The sequence below is a fragment of the Amblyomma maculatum genome, chromosome 1 (assembly GCF_055883805.1).
Source record: "Amblyomma maculatum isolate TAMU_Amacu chromosome 1, ASM5588380v1, whole genome shotgun sequence".
NCBI classification, from domain to species: domain Eukaryota; kingdom Metazoa; phylum Arthropoda; class Arachnida; order Ixodida; family Ixodidae; genus Amblyomma; species Amblyomma maculatum.
The window spans coordinates 425284938-425302056 of record NC_139344.1 but is presented as its reverse complement, the minus strand read 5'-3'; the positions used below and the strand labels follow the sequence as shown (position 1 = coordinate 425302056).

Genomic DNA, 17119 nt, shown 5'->3' with positions numbered 1-17119 from the left:
ATTTCTCATCTTCCGACACATGGTGGCAACAACTATAACTACTACTGCTACACTAGTACTACTACGACGTCGACGGCCTTTGGACGGAACGAGCTATATACGCTATCTGAAATTACAAAAGCTACACAAACTGAACTTCGCTCGCAGAAGTTGGTACGTTCAAATATAATGATCGTTAATTTCTTTCTATATACTGGCTTGCCCATAAGCAAGCTAACCGGAACGAGAGAGGTTGAAGTCTGATAATATAGAGGATTGAAAGGACGCCGGCTAACTATGGCTGGACACGTACAATGGCTTGCAGCGAAATAACATGCGGAAAAGATGGTAGCAAAACGAGAAAAACAGTATAAGCAAAAGCAACACTTAAATAGCTACCACAGTGCAGGCTTCCAGAGACTCACGGGTCTCATGAGATATCTCTAAGACGTGAACGGCAAAAACATAATTTTCCTCATCTTACCATTGGCCTTTTTCTCTTGCCTCTTCGCTTTACCTCATTTTCCTTCCGAATTCTTTCTCTTTGCCTCTCGTTTTAGTCATTACTACTCATTAATGAGCATTTTGTCATTTCTAATCAATTGTAGTCGTTACAAGTCGTCGTTAGAATATTGGTCATTTATAGTCAGGAGACGTCATTGAAAGTAATTACCAGTCATTTCTAATTCATTGCAGTCGTTATAAGTCGCGTTGTTTGACATATTGGTAAAATGTAATCGTTACAATTTATTAGTAGCCCTTTAAGTCATTACTACTCATTACTAAGAATTTTTAGTCATTTTCAAACAATTGTCGATGCTATAAGTCGTCGTTAGACATATTGGTCATTAAAAATCATTTGTAGGCATTACAATTCGTTAGTAGTCATTTCAGTCATTACAACTCATTACAAAGCATTTTACTCGTTCTGATCAGTTTTCGTTACAATTCGCAGTTAGGCATATGGTTCATACAAGTCTCATTACTAGTCATTATTAGTCATTATGCCCTATACCAATCTCTATTCTAACCTCTATTAAATCACTATCACTACCAATAATTTTTACTTCTTTAGCCTGTCTTCATACGGGGGACATTTCCTCATGACGCGTCCGGCGGTCACCTCCAGCCGATGCACCATGAGCCTAGAAAGGGTTTTGCCTTGAAAAAGCCGTAGTCCTAGCGAAAAGGGAAGCAGGGAAAGCGTCCGCAGCGATTGCACGTAAGTCAGCGAGGGTAGCTTGATTCGTCCTCCTCCGCAGGCCATCAGGAACGCGCTTGTTGTATACGCATGACTGTTACAATTGAACGGCGATCCATGAGTGTGCCTCCAAGATACATATTTAACACAAAAAATACCTGGAGTGACATCATAATATATAGTAAAACGAGGTGAATAAGATGGATGCCCAAAGTTAAATGAATCCGACCGAATCTTGAGGAGAACCTCGTTAACCCACGTCTTTGTTTCCGTCTGGGTCCATTTGTCGAAATATTGAGCAGAGGACGGAGGCTTCTTCTCAGGCTTCGTTCAGTTTCCTCTTACTTATCACTTAGCGCAGCAAGAGCTTTGCGCTTACAATGACGTAACCATAAGGAGGAGTCAGGCGTTCAGCTCAAAACCAAATGTCTTAGACAGGCTCGATGGCGAACATTTTCTGGCGTTAGGAAGTAATATATCATGTTATTGGCTGAGTTAATCAATGACACCGTATTTCCTATATAAAATGAAGGACTTCCTATTTGAAGGCCACCGCGATATCGCTTGTCATTGATCACATATATTTGTTTTCTGTCGAATGGATCTTTGTAGTGAAAATAGATAAAACTTACTCTGAGATCCCAATTAAAGAGAAGAAAGCACACAGAAAGAGCACTGTAAAATTCTTTGAGAGATCTCGCAGGTTCCTCGAAAGTGATAATATGGAGTAAGCAGAGTGAACGTGCCCTTACATCCTCTCAGACCTCTGTCCTTTGCCAAATAAGTAGAGTTTCATCACCACGTGCCGTTCAGGATTTAGTTGTTTCGTTTTTTCATCGTGACGCAATGTTTTCTGATAAGTGATTTTATTTCGTGCGAAGGTGAAGGGAAGAAGTGACGGAAATGGAATTCCGTGCAAACATTCGGATGCCAGCTTTATTATCCCCGAGTCGCATATCATGATGAATAAAGAAATTGCTTTATATTCCCTCTCTACCGGACTGCATGGTGCGAGGAGCGGTTATGAAGGTCGGAATGCATAACTGTGGAAATCGTGCCGCAAAGATTGCCGCAGAATTGCAAACATAATCACGACATACCGTTGAGCATCAGCTTAGAAAGCGAACTTTTCAGTTCATGACACGAAGCCTTCCTAAGCCTTCAAACTACCTTAATATCATCTTTGATTTTTCTCAGCTCCTTTAGGATGGTGATATTGTTCTAGCGTATTGCTTTGTTTTTCGCTAAATGCACATTACCTTCCTGCTATCTGAGACACATCTGTGTTCCACAGAAATAGCATTCCATACAGTGTCGACCCCTACTTGCTATAGAGAGAAGGTGCAGAAAACCAGCTTTGTTTTTTTTTTTCTAAATATTTTTGTAATAACTGTGCTGGAAACTTTTTCTCAAATTTTTATTGAGCGAATTGTTTATTGTTGGATATTTATTGAGCTCTTTTTACTTTTAATAGGAAACTGGTGGGTGCTAATATATTTGCTCTTCAAACGCATAAAAAAATGAACGCTTGTTGTTTTGTTTGATTCCCGGGTACGCAAAAAATCAATGCGGAAGGCACATGTCCAAAATCGGAGAGTTTCTACTCAAAAACGATAATAAGTTTGCTTGTATGCTCACTGAAATAAAGGTCTGTCATTATTCCACGTGTTGTGGAAGTCCATCTGTTTAGAGCAAAATAATTGCTTGTCAAGCGGCAGCAATTCTTGAGCATTGGGATACATTTGTTTTTAATAAATTGTAGGAAAAAGGTCATTTTATTATGCGCATCAAAATCTTTTTTATTTGTCCCTGCCTCCCGCTTAGGTATTTCAAAAAAAAAATTCTAGAAAATGTTCACGGCGATAGCAAAGGCACTTATCCAGCGGCTGCATGCCTTCCGAGTGGAGATCTACAGATATTAAGTGCTCTAGTAGAATATTACTACAGAGGAAAAAGAGCTGCTGCAGAAAACAATTCCCTTCAAGAACAGTGCTTGTTCTAAATTTATGAATGCCATAGGTTTCAAGAAAACACTGCCTTCACTTTCCCTAAATTGTTATAAGAATGTCCGTGAAGCATTGCAAACAAATCCGTAATTGTCATTATCATTTCACTAATTGTATCCACTAAAGGATAACTCCCTCTCCTATGCGCCTTCTATTAACCTTCTCCAGGGCCACCTGCGACCACGTTATTCCGGCAATCATCATTTAATCACCGCACCTTTATTTAAACAGCAAATCTATTTATAACGTTCATTTTGTATAGGTACTGGCAGATTCTGACTTTTTCTTACCGGTATCGCTCAAGAGGAAAGTATATGACAATTGCATCTTACCTGTACTCACCTACGGGGCTGAAACGTGGAGGCTAACGAAAAGGGTCCTACTTAAGCTGAGGGCAACTTACAGAGCTATGAAACTGGAAATGGTAGGTGTAACTGGGAAGCGCGAGTCAGAGAAATAACTCGAGTTACTCACATTCTAGTGGAAATCAAGACAAATTGGCAAGAGCAGGGCATTTAGTGTGAAGAGAGGATACACGAGGGTCGCTTAGGGTAGCACACTGGATTCTAAGGAAAGGAAAGGAAATCGTAGCAGGGGGCGGCAGATAGTTAGGTGGACGGATGAGGTTAAAAATTTCGCAGCGGTAAGGTGGACTAAGCTAGAACAGCACCGGATTAATTTGAGAAATATGGGAAACGCCTTCGCACTGCACTGGCTATAGTCTGGCTGATGATCATGAGGATGATGAATATAGACGGCCCTGCCGCGATGCCTATCTTTGGTGCGCTAACCAGTCGAGAAAAATTGACGACTCGTTGTAACTGAGGGTACCTCTTGGGTACCCTCAAAATGAAGCATTACGTCCGATTGGGGACGCTGCCAAGTAATTAGCGTAGTGCTGGTATAAGCTGCAAACTGCGTGGAATGTTGAATTTTTTGGTCAGACATATGTCAGTTTTGAGTACCTTCCCAAATACTTATATGAATTTTGAATAAGTTTCTACAGGTGTCTAATCGTAAAGTCTAACACTTTAGGACTCTTATCTAAAGGCCTAATGTCTGATCATTTCGCACCCCTGCTTTCGTAATTTAATATATTTCCAAAGCTATGATTTACCTAAAATTATAGGGTATAGCGCCCGGAATATTTTGTTGCCTTGCGATGCGGTCGTCATTAGGAGAAAAACTCACAGCGAAGAGTGACATGGCTTCACTAAATAGGCAGAAACATCTGTTGCGGAGCTGCGCAGCTGTTTATTGCTTTGGTGGCTGCATCAGCGACCTTTCCAACTTCAGTGCACATACAATCACGCCGTTACGGATGAGCTTTCCTAACGAGGTTTCTTGAAGAAACAATTTCGCTGTTCTTCTCGTGTAGGCTGCGAAGGCTGCAAACTTTCAAAAATATTTTACAGGAAAGGGGAGAATGAGTAGTGGGCAAGACGCGCTTCCGATGAGTGCACAATTGCGTCACGCTTCATAAGTAGAAAAGATAACATTTAGCGCTTAATGCACAAAAGAAAAACGTCACTGAACTACCCGCACTCAAGTGGAGTGCGAAGACATTCTTCAAAACATTCTTCAAAACTGAGACATTAAAAACACCTGCAGCCACCTCTCGGACTGTTGCTGAGTGAAAAATATACACGGCGGATATCAGGAACTTGTCCACAACCAAGGCTATTCGCGAACAACGGCACAGAAACCTACAAGGGGCTCAAATCGAAGGTGGACGCTTTGAGCGTTATCGAACAAATGTTTCTGAAGAAAGTAACAGCTGACTCGATTAAGGCCTTCAAAAGACAAAACGGCCCCGAAAGTACGTCAGCTATATGTTGGTACTTTACGTCTAGTGTTCTAGAATTGAGAAGTGTGCCATCTGCCGCCGGCGAGCTGGCCGTTTCAGCGATGACCGCTCCGCGCGATTGAGGAGGCACTTCATGTAGGTGGAGGGCAATAAGCGCTGAGCAGAAAGCAGGGTAAACCGCCGCCACCACCGCTAGTTCTCCGGACCACGAAGGCGCGCAGCAATAAATTGAGTCGCTTTAGCTCCCACACGCTTGACTAAATGCACTAAACCGATACTGTGCATTAATAGAGGAACTATATAGTTTCCTATAAAAGCTGCCGTCGTCGGGGAAAAATTGTATAAACGGCAATACACATACAGCCAATATGAGATAAAGATTGTCAATTTGCTGACAACTAATATTAAGAAATTTCGTGGATTCATTGCGTACTTTATTTCTCGAACGGTTACAGGCGTTTCAGTGACGAATGACTATCGTACTTTTAGTATCACTAATTTTTGTTATCGGACGCGCCCATTTACGCGGGCTAGGCTAAATCTTCCATCGACGCTCGCTCGCACTAAAAACGCAATGGGAGGTGTCGTTAAGCAACCGTACGTTGTTTGCCCCACATATAAATGGGATATGTAAAAATTGCTTCGAGAAAGAAATTATGACAGGGGCTGTTGAATAGATGGTGGGCGGATACATATGAACAGGCAGTTGCATATGAAACGAAATAGATCAGCAAGAGTTCATACAGATTCACGAAATATCACAGAGGACTTCAACAACCAGCAGGGTTAACAATTCGCGGCTTAAGTGAATATAAATAAGTACTTCAAGCATATATGGTACCAACATATAAAGCACTACCGAATTATACGAAAATGTCCACTGCTACGAGTGCATGAATGAATTAAGCTGCTAAATTTGAAGACACACAAGACACAGGCAGTCTCATAAGATAGAGCCTTCAAACACAATTATTGGCATCTACTCATGCTTCAGGTCTTTTATATGTGCTCTACTTTAGAGCTATGCACTTAGTTTATGACATCACATGAAACGAGAATATCGCATGAGGACGTACAATTTCGTTTTGAAAAGCGTCATTTCTGTCATACATCGAAGCTGGAAAACCTCTGCGTTTTGCGAAAACATCCCAAATTTACGCATGTTATTTGCATTAATTTGCCCTGAATTGAAAAAAAAAAAAACATTCAGAGACTCTTCTGGCGTGTTTCCGAGCTAAGGTCTACCGACAGATTAAGAAGACCTCCGTGGTGGAAGTTTCAGATGAATTTTGTTTTTCGTGCTGCGCACGATTCACTCGAAATGAGACACGCAAAACAAGCACTGCATTTTGATTTGGGCTTGAACTTTCGAGCCACATATACTGCAATATAAGCTATGAGACTGCTAGAACTGTGCATAGGGACGTACTTATTATCACCTGGAGGAAGGGCATTGAAACCAGTTTCGACGCCTTCCCTCGTCAACCAAGCAGTCAAGCTTATCAACTGGGCTTGAAAGAAGTTGGGTGGGTTCTTCGTTTGTACTACTAACTTGATTCCCCCACTGTGTGGAGAAAGTGTATCTCGAGAAGGGAAGGGTTCATATAGGGAAGACAGCAGAAAGAGCGCGAAATGAGGAAGAAAAAAAAAGAAAGAACGAAAAATAGGACATACCACTAGTGGGAGGAGCGGGGTGGGAGAGGGTGGGGGTCGAAAGCACGACGGCGCGCACTAGATCTGTGCTATGCTCTCTACAGACACATGCTTTCGAAGCGCTCCTGCAACTGACAGCGCCACCAATGCTTTTCATCGCTCCGGCGGCTACGTCGCTACTGTTGCTGCGTGCCGAAAACGGCCCACTTCTCAATTCTATAACACTATACTTTACGCAAACATTTCTTGACGAAGTCGCCTAAACGCGCCGCAATCTGTCTATGTAACCTCTCTGCAATCGGGTAGTGAAAGACGACCTTGACTATTTGGGCATGACCCCTTACAAGGAGCCCAATCTGGACAACCTCGATGCTCTCATAAGGCGCCATATAGATCGCGTCACATTTATACGTGAGCCCCCTGCTGGGAAGGAATATACCACCGTATTCAGAGGCCGTGCTTTGAAAGGTGACACAGCGAGGGCACGGAGAATATTGCTTTTTAGATTAACTGTCTTTTCAGTCGTCTACTGGAAGCTGTCGGCTATACCATTTCCCGATTTTCTTTCTGCTGTCTGGACGCCTCGACCATGAAGAGCGACAGAGGCCGGATCCTGGCTGATGTTGGCGTAGCCTGTGTCGGCCTAGACCGAGCCCTCCGCCTTCGAAGAAGTGATACGGCACCCTTTCGCGTGCAGGAGATAGTGGATTTAGGTGCTCTGGAGTCCTCTCCCACTGAAAACGATGGTTGGAAGGCTTTATCCACCAGTGAGCCGCACGGCGTAGGATGGATCGAATAGAAGCCCTAAACTGATACTCGTTCACCCGTCCGGACAGCCGTGCACGACAAAGCTTGTTGCGGGATGCCGATGCGCGGCCGACGGGAGTTGGCTGCAGCTCTTGGTAGACCGCTTCATCTGCTGGTCACCGGCCTGTGGTATCTTGGAAAAGCGGGTTATGCAGGACGAAGATGACATTGTGGTGCTGTTGCAATATCATTTCAGAATCCGCCTTAGTCTTGCGGATGGGACTGGGTCGTTGCGTGCACGGCTGTGCGAGTTGTGGCGCTCTCCGCGACTAAGGGATGGGATATAAAACAATTATGGTCAGCATGTTGATTTTCACCTAACGTCGAGTTGGAGAAAGCGCTCGAAAGGAGCCATGAAAAGGACTTGAAGGAGCTCTGAAACATGCAGAAAAAGAAAACTGAAAAATATTTACTTTTATTTTTTCCTCCGGTCCGGCAAACTTTAAAAAAAACAATGAAAGGTGTAAAGTCAAATATTAAGTGAATATTTCCGCGATAAAAAATGCGTTAGCATTAACCTGAAAAATTGTGGACAGCAAGATAGCGAAGGCAGTCTCTCATGAGAACATCAGATGTTGAGAGGTGTTCTTCCCAATCGGTTGTATTCACGGTCGGCTGCCACGCGGGGGACGACGGGAATAATGACGCCGTTTTCCGCTTCCGGTCCGCTATAGCCTTGTTCCTCGTCGTCTTCTGTTGAGGTTGTTTCGCATGTGTAATTCAATAGATCCAAGGTGCTGTGTACTCTGTAATTTGCTACAAAAGGTCAATTGCGCTCTCTATGGATTCAGCAATAGGTCCTGGTGTAAAAACGCCAAGAACAGCACATCTGTCAACTTTTTGGGGATAGGCGCCTGCTGTGACGGGTCTTGCACTTTTGCTTCTGCTGCGTCGTTTTGCTAAAGCATTGCTTTGCTGACGGTCCCGCTCGATGTAAAATAAACGCGATTGTGTGTGGGCGATTGTGTGATCGCGCTTACTCAATGATAACTTTATAAACATGCTACTTTCAATACTTGGAGAACCTCTCGGACTGCTGCCCTTGGCTCCCGGTACATGTTAAAAGCCGAAGTTTATCCAGCGTAACTGCAAATGCTCTAAAGCGCTAGAGGAAAGTGACGAATACCTCCATGTTACTGATTAGCTCTTGCTATCTTTTCTCTGTAACTGTGGGTACCAGACATATCACTGCGCGCATTACAAGCGTGGGGCTAAGATGCTCGGGACGCCCGTTCGTGCCTGCTTTGAGGCCGACAGAGAGAGAGAGAGAGAGAAATAACATTTAGTGCACCCGTCAAAAGGTTGGTGAGGATCCGAGGCGAAGCTCTGTCCCAACCATGTCCTCCCCCTCAGCCTTCGACCTGGATCCCTTGGATCTTAGCAGCGGCCAGGGCAGTACGGATGACTTCTCGTTGCCCTTTTTCGTCCTGCTTGAGAAGTAGTGCCTCCCAGGACTCATCTGTTCGGTCAGGTTCTCCAAATCTAGGACACGTCCATATCATATGGATCATGTCCGCTATGCCATCGCAACGATTGCACCTGGGGCTAAAAATTTCCGGGTGCCACTTGCTGCAAAGCTGGGGGTTCGGGAATACTCCAGTCTGTAGCTTACGCCACATAACCTCCTCGCTTTTGGTGAGTTGCTTACACGCTTTTGGTAGTACTGATCTGCCTAATTTGTAATGATTTAATATATCTTGGTAGGTGTTAAGGTCATCGTCGTACTGCAGGGGCTCCTCATCGCGCAAGGGGTACGGGGTTGCGCATGAGTAGAAAGCACGTACTGAGGCCGACAAGTCAGTCCCTCAAAGCCAGCTTTTCTCCTGCGTTTTATTACAATAGATAATACTTTGTATACATGCTTGGGTAACGAAGTTTGGCTGGAAAGCTTTCTACTACAAAAAATAAAAACAAAATGAAAATGTCGTTCGTGGAGAATCTGAGCTCCGAAAACGCTGCTCGCGGACGGAAGCAAAGCAGTGGAAATCGCTCACTATAGCCCCATAATGACAGATCGCGATAGCCTCGCGAATGTCTTGTTGCACAGCGGATATATATTGTTCATACTTAACCAGCCAAAGGACGACACACAGGAAAGAAGAGGACAGGACAAGGCTGGACTGGCAACTGAATGTTTATTGATCAGAAGAAAACAACGAAGACTCCTTCCTGATCAATAAATATTCCGTTGCTAGTCCAGCCTTGTCCTGTCTTCTTCTTTACTGTGTCTCGTCCTTTGGCTGGTTAAGTATGAACCCCTACCAACGTGCCCATTCGTCAACCTTGTTGGATATATATAGGTCGCGGTATTTCTCTCGCTGAGTAAGCGGGGTCCATTGATAATGTGACGGAATATGCGTAGAAGAGGGCCGTTCATGAAAAAACTGCCGTAGTCTCATAGTGCGTGTGAAGTTCTCCAAGTCTTTTACTAGCTGGAACTTGTTATACCCGCCTGTCGCTGGACAAAAGTTCAAGCCGCGCGAAAGCACTGCAATTTCGTTTTCAGCTAAATTCATATGTTGACGATGTTTGTTTGGGACGGAGCTTTAGCACTGGCGTTCACTTCTGAGGAGAACGCGGAAGGAACGTCATCTGCACCACCCTAATTCGCACCTTGGCGCCCCTCCCGACCAGTTTGCTATTACTGTGGCATTAGAGGACATATATCCCGCTTCTGTCGTCGCCGACTCCAGAACGAGCGCCGTGGTTACGACAACTTCGAAAGTGACAGGCCTTCAACGTCATATTATCAACGCCGGTTTATTCCAAGCCCACATTGAAGATCATCCCCACCTCCAGAATCCTCGTCTGAGCCTCGTGGAACCCATGCATCCCGACGCCGTTCACTATACCCATACCACCTCTCAGTTTCCCCTCTCCGACCCGCCACAACTCTCCCTGTCCGCCATCCGGAAAACTAAGCGTTGCAGTTTCCGGAGGCCAAACTGCACTCTGCGAACTTACTAAAAGCCCTCCTGATCACCCGTATAATGTTATTTCTGTTTTCGCTGAAGGATTACCGGTCGAAGCACTGATTGATACAAGGGCTGCAATTTCTGTCATTCACGCTGATTTGTGCTGCCGTTTGCGAAAAGTGACGACACCATATGATGGGCCTGAACGCCGTGAAGCCATTGACGTCCCTTTGCGCCCTTTAGCCCTTTAGCGAAGTGCACCGTACGAGTTGTTATTTACGGCGTCTGCCATCATGTGCAGTTTGCTGTGCTCTCACCATGTGCGCATCTGATGATTTTTGGATGGGATGTTTTGTCAACCGCTTCGGCGTTAATTTCTTGTGGCGACCGTGTTATCCATATGACAAACAGCGATTTTTCATCGGAAGTTTCTGAACGCCATCATCCCCTCGTTGCCGCCGCTGATACCGTTTTGCCTCCTCAGTGCGAAAAACTGCTTACCGTTGTTTCTGACCACATCACTGACGGGGACGTACTCATCGCACCATCTTATCGTCATCTTGCACGCGGTATCGCCTTCCCGTCTACTCTTGTGAGGTTCTGCAACAGCTCAGCGGCAGTAGCGGCCACTAACACTTCACGTGAATCCCTCGTGCTCCCAAAAGGAACTTCTCTCCCCTGCATGATGGATGTTAAAAAGTTAACTTACTATGGTATACGTGGCGTTGCTCATGAAATGATTAGGTCATATCTGGGCTCTAGAGCTCAATATACACATGTCAATAACATATCCTCTCAAATAAAAAAAACATAAGAATAGCAGTGCCGCAGGGTAGTATACTTGGACCCCTCCTCTTCAATATTTATGTTAATGATATTGTTAATATTGATCATGACACCAAATACATCATCTATGCTGATGATACCACACGGCTGTTTTCTTCTCATGATACCTCAGACTTAATAAAAATTGCTAATAAAGTACTAGAAAAACTACATGTATGGTCGATCAAAAACGGTCTCATAATAAATGCAACTAAAACAAAAACCATATTATTCCAAGCCAAGAACAGAAACGCTACACTACCTGCAGACATCCCACTTAATATGGATAAAATTGAACTAGTGATTTCAGTAAAAAGCTTAGGAATTTTTTTCGACCATGACATGTCATAACAGCCATTCATCATCACTTATAAGTAAACTTTCTCAGGTAGTTGAACTTTTTCCATTTAGGTATTGCCGCGAAACCTTCAAAACAGTATTTGTTTTTTAACAGCCGCCGGCATACAGGCTTATCACTCTGATTCTGGACCGCGTATCAGTTCCGTAATCTTTGTTTGTTAATGCTCGATGTCGCGAGTCACACCTTTATCAGTTTTGTTGTAGCGCAAGATGCACCGAGATCTGTCTCGAAGGTTCCGGCCACTCGGGTGTCTTTCCACAATGTTCCAGCCCGTGCTGATAGCTGTTTGCGACGTTATCTAGATTGTTCTAAATGTTCAAGTTATATATCTTTGAATAGCTTATGTTGTGTATAATTGAGCCCCACTATCAAGAAAGATCAGTAAGGATTACAGTATCTTGCTCTGAATTAGGCTAAATCTGGTGTATTGTGGCGAACTGGCTATGGCGATAACAAATTAGCATTAGCGATAAATAATTAACCCATATTAGTTCTGTGCAATACTTGACATTATCTATCCAATGATATGTAACTAGAGGACTAGAGGTTCTAGTGCAATATATATATATATATATATATATATATATATATATATATATATATATATATATATATATATATATATATATATATGTATGTGTATATATATTGTAAGGAATATGTAAATATATATATATATATATATATATATATATATATATATATATATATATATATATATATATTCGCAATTAACAAATTATAATATTTTTAACTAATCCTATTATTTACCTGATATAATGCTTTATATAAGTTTTCCAACCATGCATATTGCATATTTAGTTACAATTAAAAAGCAGGCGATAATTATTTGAAAAGTACTATTAGCTAGTCCAGCGCAATTACTATCCAACAATTTATGACTTGAAGGTGTAGCAAAATATTTATTCCCAATTTACAAATTAGTGACAACTCATTAGTACCAACAGTTAGTACAGTGTAATCGTACTTGACGTAAGCTATCCAGGGATATATCATTAAATGTAGCATAATGTTCAAATTTATTCACACTGATATAATTCACAATAGATGTTTAAGCTCTCCGATTTGTCCAGTGCAAGTATACTAATGGTAGAACACTTGTTCCCATTAAACTTGGTATTTCTTCTTTCGAAGAGTTTACATTGAGGAGAGCAATGCTTTCTAGAAAAGTCATACTCAGTTTCGCCACAACTGCACAAGAGAAGCGGACTGAGAAGCGAGATCCTGCCACTGCAGAGAGCGGCATCTCAACGCTTCGTGGACATAGGTCCGCATAACGGCGCGGCGAGAGAGCCACGGAACTCGTCTTTCGCGTCTCGATGCACGCCAGCCTATCAACGTATGTTGGAGCAAGGTAGCAGGGCGCCAGTATTTGCAAACGCGCGCCGTTCGCCCACGTGGTGAGCGCCGAGACCGGCGATGCGAACATCCTCAGTGAGTGAGTGAGTAGGTGAAAAGCTTTATTAAGTAGAGATAAGGGAGGGGGACGTGTAAGTGAGAGTCCCTAATCCAGGACTCCAGCGGCTGCCGCTGCTATGCGCGCCCGTGTCACGAGAGCTCGTTGGGCCTCTAGTCCAGAGCTGAATAGGGCAGTCTCCCACCCCTCAATTGTTGGCACTGTACTTGTGTCATCTGAAGATAAATGCAAATATTGCGCGGAGAAGGCAGACGGCACCATATGGTGTGGACATACCCACACAATTCTCCAGATGACCCGAACATCCTACGAACATCCAGTGTCCAGACGCACTTTCGTAGCGAGCGGCAGCGACGAAACACACGGACGAACGCCGCAAATAGTGTTCAGGAGGCTTGTTACTTTTCAGCGCGAGAGGGAGGGAGATAGCTATCGTCACATATGGCTCCTTCGCGCCGAGCGCCAAACAAAGATAGCAGCGCCGCGGTGCGGCCCGGCAGCCGCTCCGCGTACCAAAGTCGTAGGCCGTGTATTTTTGAAAACCACCGTACCTTTTGAATGGGCAGCGCCGCAAGGAGAAGCCTTCGACGAACTTAAGCGCCGCCTGCAATGCCCTCCTGTACTTGGCCACTTTGATGCAAACGCCGAGACCGAAATTCACACCGACGCGAGCAGTGTGGGCCTAGGAGCCGTTCTCGTCCAGAAGAGTGCCGGACAGGAGAAAGTAATCGCCTACGCTAGCAGGTCCCTCACAAAAGCCGAAGTGAATTACTCGACGACCGAGAAGGTATGCCTTGCGATCATCTGGGCCACTTCTAAGTTTCGTCCATACCTATACGGCCGACGATTCAAGGTGGTAAGCGACCATCACGCGCTCTGCTGGCTGGCTAATTTGAAAGATACCTCCAGCCGCCTTGCCAGGTGGAGCCTACGACATCAAGAATTTGACTTGACTGTAGTCTATAAGTCGGGCCGGAAGCATTCCGACGCAGACTGCTTATCCCGCGCTCTCGTTGATGCTCCCACGAAGGACGATGACGACGACGCCTTTTTGGGACCGGTAAGCGGCAGCAGTTTCGCAGAACAACAGCGATCAGACCCTAAGCTGAAAGCGCTAGCCGATTACTTGGAAGGAAAGACCGCTTCCCCTCCTGGTGTGTCCAGGCGACATTTATCATCATTCACGTTAAGCAATGGCCTCCTCGTGAAGAAGAACTTCTGTTAGGCATGAGAAACGTTTTGTGGAGTGCCGCAAGGGGGTCGTGTATGAGATCCCGTTGACTTGCGGGAAGGTTTACATAGGCTAGACAGGCAAATTTGTTAACGACCGCGCGGCGCAACATTTTCGCTCCTTGAGCTCCGACAAGGGCGCTAGGCTACCTGAGCACAGTGCTCAGTGCAGTGAGTGCGAGCCGCGGCTGAACGAGATACAGATTCTGGGCAGAAGCGTAGATAAGAAGGCGCGTGAACTCCTTGAAGCTTTTCATATAAGAAAGAGGGGGGAAGGGTGTGTTAGTGACACGTCTGTTGCTCTGTTGGGGGCAGAAATGCGATTTCTTGAGCGGTTTCGGTGAAGGGGGGTGTGTTGGTTGATCTACGCATGTGTGATCTTTCCCATATATTGCAGGTCTTTTCAGTGCAATAAACTAGATGTAGTAGCGCTTGTCCCGTGTCCCGCCTTTTCTCTCGTGTGCGTGTGTGTTTTGTGCGCTAAGTATGCCGTCTGAAGTGAAGAACTTCGCACCCAACAAGACCGCGCAGCTTCTCGTAGTGCCTAAAACCCTTCGGCAAGAAATTCTGCAGGCGCTGCACGATGAGCCCACAGCAGGCCACCTCGGATTTGCGCGCACGTTGCGTCGAATCCAAGAGAAGTATTACTGGCCGCGACTGCCTGCCGAAGTTGCCCACTACGCGAAGACGTGTCGTGAGTACCAACGACGCAAGACGCCGCCGATCAGACCAGCACGACTAATAAACCCGATTCCGCCCCCAACCCTGCCTTTTCAACAAATTGGGATGGATCTCCTCGGCCCCTTTCCATCTTCGTCTATGGGTAACAAGTGGATCATCGTGGCCACTGACTACCTTACCCGTTACGCCAAAGCAAGAGCACTACCAAATGGTATAGCGGCAGATGTCGCCAAATTTTTTGTCGAACAAATTTTGTTGCGACACGGCGCCCCAGAAGTGCTCATCACGAACAGGGGAACGGCGTTTACGGCAGAGTTGACGCAAGCCATCCTGGAATACAGTCATACAAGCCATCGGCGAACAACTGCGTACTATCCCCAGACCAATGGCATTACGGAGCGCCTGAACGAAATGATCGCGGACATGATCGCTATGTACGTCGACGCTGAACACAAGACCTGGGACGTCATCTTGCCGTACGTGATCTTCGCGTATAACACGGCAGTCCAGGAGACGACCAGAGCGACCCGTTTAAGCTTGTGTACGGCAGGAAGCCCACGACGACGCTCGACGCAATGCTGCCGCACGTAACCAGCGAAGACAACTTTGACGTCGCCGCCTACCTGCAGCGTGCAGAGGAAGCCCGACGACTCGCACGGCTGCGTATTAAAGACCAGCAGCGCACCGACAGCCGACGATACAATTATGACGACGCCACGCAGAGTACAATCCAGGACACCAAGTGTGGGTTTGGACACCAATTCGCCGTCGCGGATTAAGTGAAAAGTTGTTGCGTCGATACCTTGGGCCATACAAAATCCTTCGCCGCGTCGGACCTCTGGACTATGAAGTCATTCCCGACGGAACGTCGGCATCACAATGGCGACGCGCACGCCCAGAAATTGTACATGTTGTACGACTGAAGCCATATTACGCACGTTAAAGAATCTGTGGTGTCTAAACTTTGCAGTGTATATGTTTAAGTTGCTTTGTTTTGGAACATCGAGGCGATGTTTTTTTAAGGGGGGAGTAATGCCGCAAAACCTTCAAAACAGTATTTGTTTTTTTAACAGCCGCCCGCATACAGGCTTATCACTGGTTCTGGACCGCGTATCAGTTCCGTAATCTTTGTTTGTTAATGCTCGATGTCGCGAGTCACACCTTTATCAGTTTTGTTGTAGCGCAAGATGCACCGAGATCTGTCTCGAAGGTTCCGGCCACTCGGGTGTCTTTCCACAATGTTCCAGGGTGCACTAGTAGCATTTTGCGACGTTATCTAGATTGTTCTGTGCAGCCAGCAGCCTTTAAATTGAGCGTTGACGAGTGTGACGAGCATTCTTTGTTCGACGATCGACGAGCTCGTTTGTTTCTATCGCCGCCGCCGAGTTGCTTAGTTCTTTTGCGGGCGCAAGTCAGCCCAAATAAAGAGTTTCTTTAGTGCAATCATCGACCCCTTCATTTGTGTCGCCGACCTCGTCACCCCTACGTGATAGTATCTTCCCCGTAATGTAAAATTGCTTATATATAAATCTCTCTTTATGAGTCGCCTTAATTCTGTCTTGTCTGGGGTACCACGTCTGCCACAAATGTAGGTCGGTTACTTGTCCTTCAGAAAAAATTTCTGCGCGCGATAGGCAATGTGAACTGGGATTTCCCAAGTGAACCTTTGCTCCAAGAGCTTAATATATTGAAAGTGCATAATTTATACAACTACATGTTAGTACACGCATACATTAAAGAATGCAAATTGAATAATTTTGCCATCCGTTCAACAGCCAATCTTAAAATCTACTTCACTACCAAACGCGATGTCCGGAATACTGGTATGTAACACACACGCGAACTAATTACGGTAAGCAATTGATTGCTTACACCCTACCTGCCTTACTCAATGCACTAATCTCGGAAAATATTGATGTTTTACATGTTTCATTATCTACTCTTCACAATTATTTTTGCCACTAATATTGAGTGTGTATTTATATTGTCAATCATTGGGTTAGTCATCGTAAATCAGCACTATATATGTTCCTTCCCAACTGTACTTCTTTTGTGACTGAGTGAGATGATTTTCACGCTGCTGTATTTTTTTAATACTAACCTATATAGGTTTGCAGATTCACCTTTTTTGTTTGCTATTTTGTTTCTTTCTTCACGCTTGTGCTTTATTGTATTGAAAGCATTGCCATTCCGCACGGCTGCTGTTGCCAACAAAC

General features: G+C 44.9%; 1 protein-coding gene across 1 annotated transcript in view; it reads left to right on the top strand.

The window, feature by feature from the left end:
* Window positions 1-1060: 1060 nt before the first annotated feature.
* LOC146209283 (putative sodium/potassium/calcium exchanger CG1090) overlaps window positions 1061-17119 on the top strand; it is a 135802-nt gene continuing 119743 nt past the window's right edge. Inside the window, exon 1 of the mRNA XM_084598951.1 lies at window positions 1061-1201. The gene's annotated coding sequence lies outside the window, so the exon portion shown is untranslated. The remainder of the gene's footprint in view (window positions 1202-17119) is intronic.